The sequence below is a fragment of the Vigna umbellata genome, chromosome 9 (genome assembly GCF_029865625.1).
Source record: "Vigna umbellata cultivar VRB3 chromosome 9, Vumbellata_1.0, whole genome shotgun sequence".
Lineage (NCBI taxonomy): Eukaryota > Viridiplantae > Streptophyta > Magnoliopsida > Fabales > Fabaceae > Vigna > Vigna umbellata.
In genome coordinates this window covers 6,155,904-6,166,647 of record NC_142173.1, presented here as the reverse complement: position 1 = coordinate 6,166,647, position 10,744 = coordinate 6,155,904, and the positions used below count along the sequence as shown (strand labels likewise).

General features: G+C 34.0%; 1 pseudogene; it reads right to left on the bottom strand.

Moving 5' to 3' along the window:
• Positions 1-2,168: 2,168 nt before the first annotated feature.
• LOC148192422 (uncharacterized) lies at positions 2,169-4,762 on the bottom strand (annotated as a pseudogene).
• Between the last annotated feature and the right edge of the window lie 5,982 nt (positions 4,763-10,744).

Sequence of the window (10,744 nt, the reverse complement as noted above, 5' to 3'; positions counted from 1 at the left end):
GATTATTCAACCAACAAATCTACACAATCAAAACTCCATCCCAAATGATCACCTTGCATACCTCACACATTTCCCTTCCCACTGATTCAACAGATCAGACTAAAAAATGACAGAAACTTGCTGTCCCAGAAACTTATCTGTATAAAGAGTATTCTCGGCTGAAAAACTACAAATAACATCACACTTGCTTAATTACATTCTACTAATCATCACATGGATCTCAGTTCCAACTAATGTATAAACATACGAGACCTTCTCAAACACAGCCAAACACAAGTATACATCTTTATCTGCAAGCATTATGCAGTTTTCTGGTTCATATATATTATACATTATCCACATCCCTTTTGTTATATGTTTATCTTTGGCTCATTCAAATAGTTCAAAAATGATTCTGCATGCTCATTAACAAATCAGATCACTCTTAGATGTTTATTCATTTGATTAATTGAATGTGATGGTTTACACTGAAGGATTTGAAAGCTGAGGATAAGTTGGGAGATGTTGAGTACCAAGCAGATAAGACTACGAGACAATTATCTTTTATCAGAAGATTACTTAAAAGAAATCATCATAAAGAATGCACTTTTATTTTATCTGCACTTATTATATACTTTTTTTTCTTTTTCTTTTTTATTACGTCAATTTATCATTTTTACTCTCTTTAAATATATAAAAAGTTTTAAACATATATGAAGCGTTGAAAGACCTTTTTATATACAGGATATCATAATTTATGATTAATAGATTATGAAAAACAAGTTTTTAAAAGTAAGAGACAAGTCTCAACTTGTATGTCTGGTGCTATTCTGTGAGACATTAGCATGCTGTATTCCTATAGCTGCTTCACAGTCTCTTCCTGTTTACTGATATGGAAACTTGAGAGCAGAGGGAATATGTCTTTTCGCAATCTTCATTTATTGAAAAACTAACGGACACTAGGAAACAGCCATAACCAATTGATTAAAGGTCCTAAAAGCTGAATCCATCCCCACCTATGTACCCTAGTAACTAGGAGAAGATCCACGCACAGACATGTAGCATTTTGAAAAGGTTGTTTTATATATTACATTCATTCCAAGTATTTATGTTCTTGAATACGTATATACTGTTCTTGATAAAATTTAAGTGGATTAGAAGATTTATATAGATGTATATTGTTGAAGATTAATTAGTAGTCTAATCAAGCCTTTGCGAAGAAATCCAACTGGGATGTCGTATGGTTGAAGGACAGACATCATATGTAGAAGCTAATGTGTTGGTAATTTTGGCAGAGACTGATTGGGTTAAGAAGAAGATAAAAAATAATGAATTGTCTAGAATTGGTTCTGGGGAATGGGTATTTGGTTGAAAATTGATACCAGTTTTCTATTGGAGTGTTGAAACTTGTGGTGTGTGGGAATCATACACTAGTATTATGCTGATACCATAACCCATTAGTCGAGTAGTTAAGGCTTTGGTTGATTCAGAGGCTAAGGAGGGTGATACTAATATGATTGTAATGTTTCATACTTGTTCAAATTACGGCATAAACAACCAATATTAATAAAAGGCATTGTGATTCATAAGACAAAAAAAAAACGATATATCCAATGAAACAGTTGCAGCAATTACAAAGAAATTTGTTTGGATTCTGAGACAAATGGTAAAAGAAAGGGCGGAAGCCCCAAGGCAGAAAATCATGCGAGGGGAAACAACACCCAGATAAAAGCAGAGTAATTATTAATTTTAAAAGTATAAAAGACAACAAAAAAAGATGGATAGATAGATCTACAGTTTGCAAGCAGGAGGTGAATAATCCAATCTTTTATATTCTTGAAGATTAAAATATAAAAGATTTATTTGTAAAAATCATGTGATGTTTAAACCAGTAAAGAGATTACATTTTCATGAATAAAACAGTTAACTGAATTGTACTGAACTAAAAAATAGTTCAGATCAGTTACTTTGAGCTGTTTTTAAGTACATTACAGTTTTACAGTTTTCCTAAACTAGTTTATAGTTAACTATAAAATTTTACAATACAATGTAGTACAGTGTGCTTTGCCCACCCCTAATCAAAATAACACGGAAATTGAAATTACATAAATGAATTCATCACTTCTTCTTTCTCCCCTCTACAAGTATGGGTTTATGATCACCCATGGGTACACGAACACATCGTAACTCTATTCACTGCTAGAACTGTGAAATGAATCTTCATCCTCATCTTCACTTTGTCCCTCTTCACTGCATTCTTCTTTCGATTGACTTGTTTCTTCATCCATATAGCGTTGAACTGATGGTACATTGTTGGGGTCCACTTCTTCAAGACCGGCTTCTATATCTTGCAATCGGATAACTTCTTCAACTTGAATGATGTCATTAACATGTGACATTTCCTCCACTTGGTATGGCTCAATGGCATATTCCTCATTAGAGTCTATACGACCTCTAGGTTTGGTCTTTATTGCAACACACCAACCCCGTTTGTCGGTGCGCGATGCAGGATATGGTACATAATACACTTGTTCTACATTATGTGCAATTATAAAAGGATCAAACAAGATATATCTTTTATCCATTCGAATATCCACAGTGCCATACTTTGAATCCACTCTTGTCCCTATTCTTGATGGATCAAACCAATCACAATAAAATAATACAATCTTCTTCTCAATGGTTGAGGTATTATACTCGAGCTCATATATGTGCTTAATGACACCATAGAAATCATCTTCACCCCCTTCTGTAAGGCCTTTAACATGAACCCCACTATTTATAGTCTTCTTGCCCTGGCTCCATGCATGGGTATGAAATTTATATCCATTGACAAAGTAGGTATGCCATTCCTTCACACATCTTAAAGGACCAAGTGATAAATCTCTAAGATGTTGGTTCCTGACACTTAAAGGATCGTTATGAACCTACAAAAATATATGAACCTATTCAATATAATTAAAAATGAATCAATATGTGAATAACAAATTTATGTCGAAGAATTTGATAAGTTGTACTTGATCCCTGAACCACAATGGGAAATTTGCATGTATATGTGTCGAACTGTTTGACTCTGAAAGTTGATAGGTATGTAAGAATGAGCTGTCCATAGGTATGATTCATAGATCCCAAAAGATGTTTTTTTCGTCCAATTATGCCACTCACCGTATCCATCTATTCTTGGTGCACCATTTTCAGTTACTTTAGGATAACCATTAACTCTATTCCAAACTTCTGTTCCCGTCAAATATGGTGGCGCGTCTTCCATGTCCACTTCCCCCTTTTTGAAAGCATTCTTATTTCTCCTAAAGGCATGGTCATTTGGTAAAAACCTCCGATGAGAGTCAAACCACGAATTTTTTCGCCCATTATATAATCTAAAAGCCTTTGAATGCTCCATGCAATGTGGACAAGCCAATTTACCATGGGTGCTCCATCCAGACAGCATACCATAAGCAGGAAAATCATTAATTGTCCACATTAGCATCGCCCTCATGATAAAGTTTTGTCGCCTTGAAATATCGTATGTTATGACACCACTCCACAACTTTTTCAAGTCATCTATCAAGGGCTCTAGGTATACATCAATGCGTACTTTTGGATTGAATGGCCCCGGAATGAGACAAGTCAAAAACATGTAGGTTTAGACATGCACATTTCTGGAGGTAGGTTGTACGGCGTGACAATTACTGGCCAACACGAATATGGTATAGATGACGCCTGCACATATGGATTAAAACCATCGGAGCATAAACCAAGTCGAACATTGCGTGGCTCAATGGAAAAATCACGATGTACTCTATCAAAGTGCCTCCACGCCTCTCCATCACACGGATGACGCAAAACACCATTTGACGACCTGTTGTGATGGTGCCATGTCATTTCTGTTGCAGTTTCTTTTGAGGCATACAGTCTTTGAAGTCTTGGAATTATTGGCAAATAGAACATGGATTTAACGGGAACTTTTTTTTTTTGAACTTGCTCCTGTCTTGTGTTGTTGATACCTTGGCTTCCCACAAAATTTGCATTCAACTAACGCTCCATCCATCTTACCATATTCATTATCATAGAATAGCATGCAACCATCCACACAACAATCAATCCTCTGCGATTGTAATCCCAGCTTCGACACTATCTTTTTTGCATCGTAGTAAGTTTTTGGTAAACCACATTTGTGTGGTGTTACATCCAAAAGCATTTTTGCAAAAAAATCTATGCATTGGTTAGGAATATTCCAATTGGACTTGCAAGCTAAAAGCCTCACACACATTGATAATTTGGAGTCTGATGCTCCTTGATACAAAGGCGTATTTGCCTCCAACAAAAGGTTATAAAACCTTTGAGTTTCTTCATTTGGAGCCTCTTCTATGTTAGAAGAATTTGATGCTTGGAAGGGTTGTCTTTGTATAAGAGCATCATGGACCATGTCTTCCATCGTCATAACTTGTTCATTTGGTTCACCTTTTGTCTCCACACCCCTGAAAGTGACATCATTATCTAAATCAGCTTCTTGCATGGTTTCCCCGTGATCCTCCCAAATGAAATAATTAGGCTTGAAACCGTTTTTATACAGGTGAACCTTCACAACTCTTTCGTTCAAAATCTTTGTACAATCGCACTTTGAACATGGACATCGAAGCCCCCCATCTCTTTGATAACGGTCTTGTTCACAAGCCTTAATTATAAACTCTTCAACACCCAATACAAATGACTCTTTCAACGCACCTCTTCCTCTATAACACCTATCGTACATCCATGAACGATTTGGTGGAACTTGATCCATGTTCTGTATACATATCAATTAACGACAAATTAGCCATTACTTAATCCAAGGCTAAATTAATTATGTATTACAAGTTTTCCTTCAAGGAAAAGTAATAAGAAAGTTCAACACTAAACAATCAGTAATTGAATTTCCATCACTGCTCCTTGAAAAGTGATGTTGTTATAATTAGTACACATGGTTGGATACTTTGGGGTGTTGTTTGTGTATGAAAAAGTGTCATGGATACACTTTAAAACCATGTATATTGTGGATATCTTGTTTTTAGCCTCTTGCATTAAGTATACATTGGTGGGGCACTTATCTATACTCTTTGACCAAGAGTGCGGGTAAGAGAGTATTGAGTATTCTCTTCCATTGTTTAAAGAGAAAAGAACGAGTTTTAAGTATGAGAGGAGTGGAAGTGAGGTTTGAGTGAGTTGGGGTACATGGGTTGATACAAATAATGAAGAAAGTAGAACTTTTTGGTGTCAATGCTGTGGAAAAAGATCATGAAAGAATAATAGTGTTAGTGGAGTGAGGAGGTGGACACGTTACAAATGAGCTAGCAAGGCATTAACCATTATAACTGTTGTCTGTCAATCTATTTTGTTAAAGCTAACTTGTTAATGATCTCTGGCATCCTTGCAAATACATTTCTGACTTGCAAAATACGGTTGGGGATTTGGCTAAATGTTGAGGGAGAAAAACAGATTATGTATGTTAGTTGCATGAGGGAGTCTTTGTTATTTTCATTTTGTGTCCGTGGAAATCAAAGATTATGGTTCCTGTTCAGAAGTCTAATTTTATGAAGTTAACCTGTTTATCCAAGGAATTTGCTAATTGGTGGTTTTGATGGGAAAACGACTTATGGTGATCCATGCTGGTTAGTCCCTCAAGGTATTCATTGTTCTATCATGATCTACAACTCTATTGCTTTTGTTGTCAAATACTCCTTTTTCAATTGTAGATATTTTCACTGAAAAGAGGGTAATTAATTTTTTTATTTGTTTGCCAATGAGTTCTTTCTTGGAGTACTGTTTTTAAGTTGAATGGAAGGAATATTCTATTCTTTGAACTTTCTATTTTCTTGTACTGTGATTTAATACTCAATCCAGAATCTTCCTCTCTATAAATGTTCTTTTTTTAATGGAGATGTTTTATTAGAAAGCTGAAACCTTTCAACCTTAGATGAAAAGGGTAACAAGAACCTAACTGTTCAGAGGCTAAAAGTGTCATCCTAAACTCTAACTTCTTTTGCATGTTTCACAGAGGATCCTATTGCAAATAGATTAAACTGTTTGTTAGGGAAAGGAAGTTTGTAAGATGGGAAATTGGACTTTAAGGTCATTGTTTCCTATATGACATTATTCAAAAACTAGGCTTCTACTCTACATTTATAAATTGGAAAAGGAATGTTTGGGGTATTGTTTACTAAAGAACCAAAGAAATAAGTAAGGATTCCAAAGCAAGCAATGGTGCTGCTTGCACCACTCATTATTTATAATGTAGAAGAAAACAAAATAAAAATATGGCAGAAGGCATGATAGCCAATAGTAGAAACCAAATTAATAAATATATCTATAAATACTAAATATATAAAATAGAATAGAAGATAAATAAATAGATTAAAGAAAACAAACTCATTGACTAAAATCCAAGAAAACATCACAACTCCAACATTATTTTGGGCAAAAAGATCCAAATAAAAGGTTAGAACCACTTACTTGAGTTTTGATTTCACTGTTTTACTACAACGTTGGGGGAAATTTTGACCTGATGATTAACATAAATCAGAGTCAAGACAAAGAACACTACTTATTACTTCAAAAATGCTAGGACTATAACATTAAGCATACCTTTCAGGAATTGTGGACAATCTTCTTTGCTTCTTGGCTTTTCCCTAATCACACCTCCGTACACTACCTCCTATAAATCACACAATAAACAGTAAAAAGAACAGATTAATGAACACATGTTACTGGTGTCAAATTTACCAAATGAACAGTAACTACAACTTTCAAACGGTAAAAGACACATGCACAAATGTTTAAACTCCACTGAAACAATCAGATTCTATAATTCACAACAGTTGTAGCTTAAAATGCAGCAAAATGTGATGGTTTAAAGGTGAATTGTGCATATAGGCTTCTCAAGGACCATTTGAACATTGCACACAACTTTGAAATGACAACATAGACTTGCTCAATTGGTTAGAATACATAGACACAGCCAGTGGCTTCATATGACAGCAGCAGTTGCTTAAAATGCCGAAAAATGCATTGAAAACTTTTGCAGATTTAATAAAACAGTACATTCAAAGCTGGCTGGTTCAAATAAAGACTCAAAGAATGCCTAAACACTAGATCTAACTACAGGATATCAGCTAGAAGATTTAAAGTGACCTAAAACCACACAAAGACAGCAAGCACGGTGCAAACACTTTATTTAAAACTGTGACAGTTTTGAAATCCAGAATTTAATCAACTCAACCATTCATTTTTCAATTCTGTGATTGATTGGAGTTGCTATCCCTTGAGACATGCTTAAAATCATAAAAGAAACTTGTCTCAAGCTTTATACACAACAAAACTGAGCAGAAACAGTATTGACCAAAGCAGACCAGAAATTGAATTGGAGAATTGTGAAACAAAGACAAGACAAGCTACTGAAAGTAGGGAACTCAGGTATGCATTTTGCATTTTAGTGATTAACAAGAGTTGCTACTACTTGAAACATGTATAACAATAGTAAACACACTTGTACCAAGATTCAAAACCACAAAATCTGACCAACAACAGTGAGCACAACTTCAAACCAGTGAAGAATATTGATGCAGATTTTTGAAATCAGAGTGTGAGGAATTCAACCAGTCATTTTGCTTTTCTGAGATTAATATGAGTTTGCAATCAGTTTAAACACATTTAGACTCATAAAGCAGATTTGGTCAAAGCTTGAAACACCAGAAAACTGGACCAAAGCAGATTATAACAACTCAATGCAGAAAGTACAGTTTATGGACAGTTTGCTACTGGAACCAAAATGTGCAATGCTACTTGGCTCAACTGATCAAAGCTGGACATGATGCCGTTTCTTTATATGATCAATCAGAGAGCTAGCAACTACTTAAGGCACAACCAAATCGAAAAAGAAAAAAAAATACAGCTGAACAGAATCAAAATATTAATGACAGAATAACACTGCAACACTTTTGCACATGACTGGACAAAACTGAAATTGAATAAAAGTATTATATGTAAATACATGTAATATGGTTTCATGTTTTAAACACTTGAATTCGTCACACAAATTCGACATCTATAGTGCTGGTTTAATATGATTGGAACTGAGGGTAATTATCTAATGGTGACATATAGCTCCCTTTATCTAATGGTGACACAAATTCTTCTCCTATGATTGGAACTAATCAGTCAATATATGTATTCAATTTTATATGCATCCACATATAGCTCCCTTTATCTAATTAAGCTCATATTTTGAAATGCTTAAGGTTTATACCACCCTCTTATAGGCTTTCCCTGGTCTAAGGACTTATAATAGCCTTATTCAATACACAATAAAATACAACACAAGATCATTCTTTGATTTCTTATACAGTGTATGTATAGGATATTTGATAGGTCCTCTTTAACTGTGTAATTTCTAAAGGGTTGTAAATATAATTGGGAAAAGAATCAAGGTTAAAATGTAAGGTCTGGGGCAATCAAGAAACAAGAGCTGCCATTTTTTATAAACACCAGAACAACACATAAATTTATTACTGAAAAATGAACATAATATTACAAGATCTTACAAGATAATATATCTTAAATTATAAAAACATGCAATACAGTCCTTTTCTGTATTCAGAAAGATGATTATGAGAGATAAGTTACTAAAACACAACCGTCATTGACATACAAGATTGAGTAATACCTGTAGGAGTATCGAATACAGCTAACAATCTCCTGCCAAGATCTTCACAATCCTTCTCGCTAAACCCATAAAACTGTCCACTCTCCTCATTAATAAGACTATTTATAATAGTTTGTTACACCTATTTAATTACAACTATACCAACTACCTTGTCTTTTCCTTCTATTGTAAACTATACTGAACCTATCATTAACTAATCCCGACTTATAGCTTACTTCAAACAAGCATGTGTGAGTGGCAACATAAAGAAATGTTTCTCAAGATTATAAATAAAGTGCCAAATCAATACAGCTGAACAATATAGGGTCAAAGAACAAAATTGTATGCTTGGTGTACGTTTGTATGCATATAACAAGCAAAGAAAGAGAATCTCACATAAATTGTGAATATAATGCAATGGCCATTATGGTCATCCCCAAGTGATCAGAAAAATCATTTATTAGTTTTCTGGCAACATAGACACAGAAAACTGCAACAGGAGCAGCAATAAGAAAATATGTCAGGGCCAACGATCTTGCATAGTCTTCTGAACCAGAGGACTTCTTTGACTTTAAGATGGATGCATTATCTTGAGGAATCATTACTCAGGCTCTTTTCTTTGCTTTCAGATATCATATAATACATTGTATTAATTTTTATTTATTTATTTTTTATAGTTTGATGGGATGAGAGAAAAAGAAGATAAAGATGGGAACTAAACACACCAACGTATCTTTATCTTAACACTACTCTAACTGTAATAACTATCTCCATTATACCTAACTCATCATTTTCAATCCAAATCCATATCACTTCCTGTTTACCTCTTTTCTACCAATATTTTCCTTCCCACTACTTCTCATTCTAAACCTAACCAATAAATCAATTCAACTCCTCTTTTGTAACATCTTTACTCTCACTCTATATATATATATATATATATATATCTCTCTCTCTCTCTCTCTCTCTCTATATATATATATATATATATATATATATATATATATATATATATATATATATATATATATATATATACATTGATATGTTTATTTAATTTGTTTACTTTCTTTAGGAAGTATAAAGGGAAAATGTAGAGGGATGAGTTTTTATACAGAGGTGCTCTCTCGTTTTCTCTTGGTAGAAATAGGTTTCAATGTGACTATGGGAAATGAAGGAAGTTGAAATAGTAAACTGGGTGAAATCTCTATAGAAAGTTATGATTTCTACTGTCATAAGCCACAAGTTAGAGAGTTGTTACCTTCTGAAAAGTGGTTCTTCAGTATGAAAGTTGAGTGCTCCAAGTTTTAGCTAGTTGTGCATTTCTTTACCAGTCAGTTTATATATTTTAGTAGTTTTTAATATTCATGCCTTCTAGTTTCTTAACACTACTATGAGAATACCTTTTGGAATATCAGAGGAGCAGTTGGAGCGGTCTTCTAATATTTCCTATATGGGTGTTGGATTTAAAAAAGAGGTTATGTCATATTTCTTAACAAACCTGCACTTAACAAACCTATATATTAAACTTGCAACCAGAGGTAACACCGCAATATCTGCTATCACGTTAAACAAACCTGCACTTAACCAATTCCAAGCGCATTGAACTACTTACCTTGGTTACTAAATATTCATTTCTTAACCAAAATGTCAGTTAATGGTGTGGTTTTCTGGATTATAAACTATATCAGGTGAAATTCTCCAGCAATCATACAACATTGCACCTTAATCAATCAATTAATTGAATGTTCCTAGAGAACCTATCAAACTCTTCCTATTCTGCTTGAAACCCCTATTCGGACCAATTTCACAACGTCACATACAAATATTGCTAAACATAACTAAAACCTTATTCTAATCAAAGTACATGTTAATTTGCATTCATCATATTAGAAAGAATCATTCACCCATTATATAATCATAACACCATATTTCACAGAATCAAAGATAATGTTTAGCGCCACTTACTTTGGCTCTTCTTAGTTTCTTTTCTCTACACCACCAGAATTCTCCTAACCTTGAGATTGATCCAGCAGCTTCCTCTATTCTTCTATTAAAATTCTCCCAGGAAGTTCAAATGAACTTTAT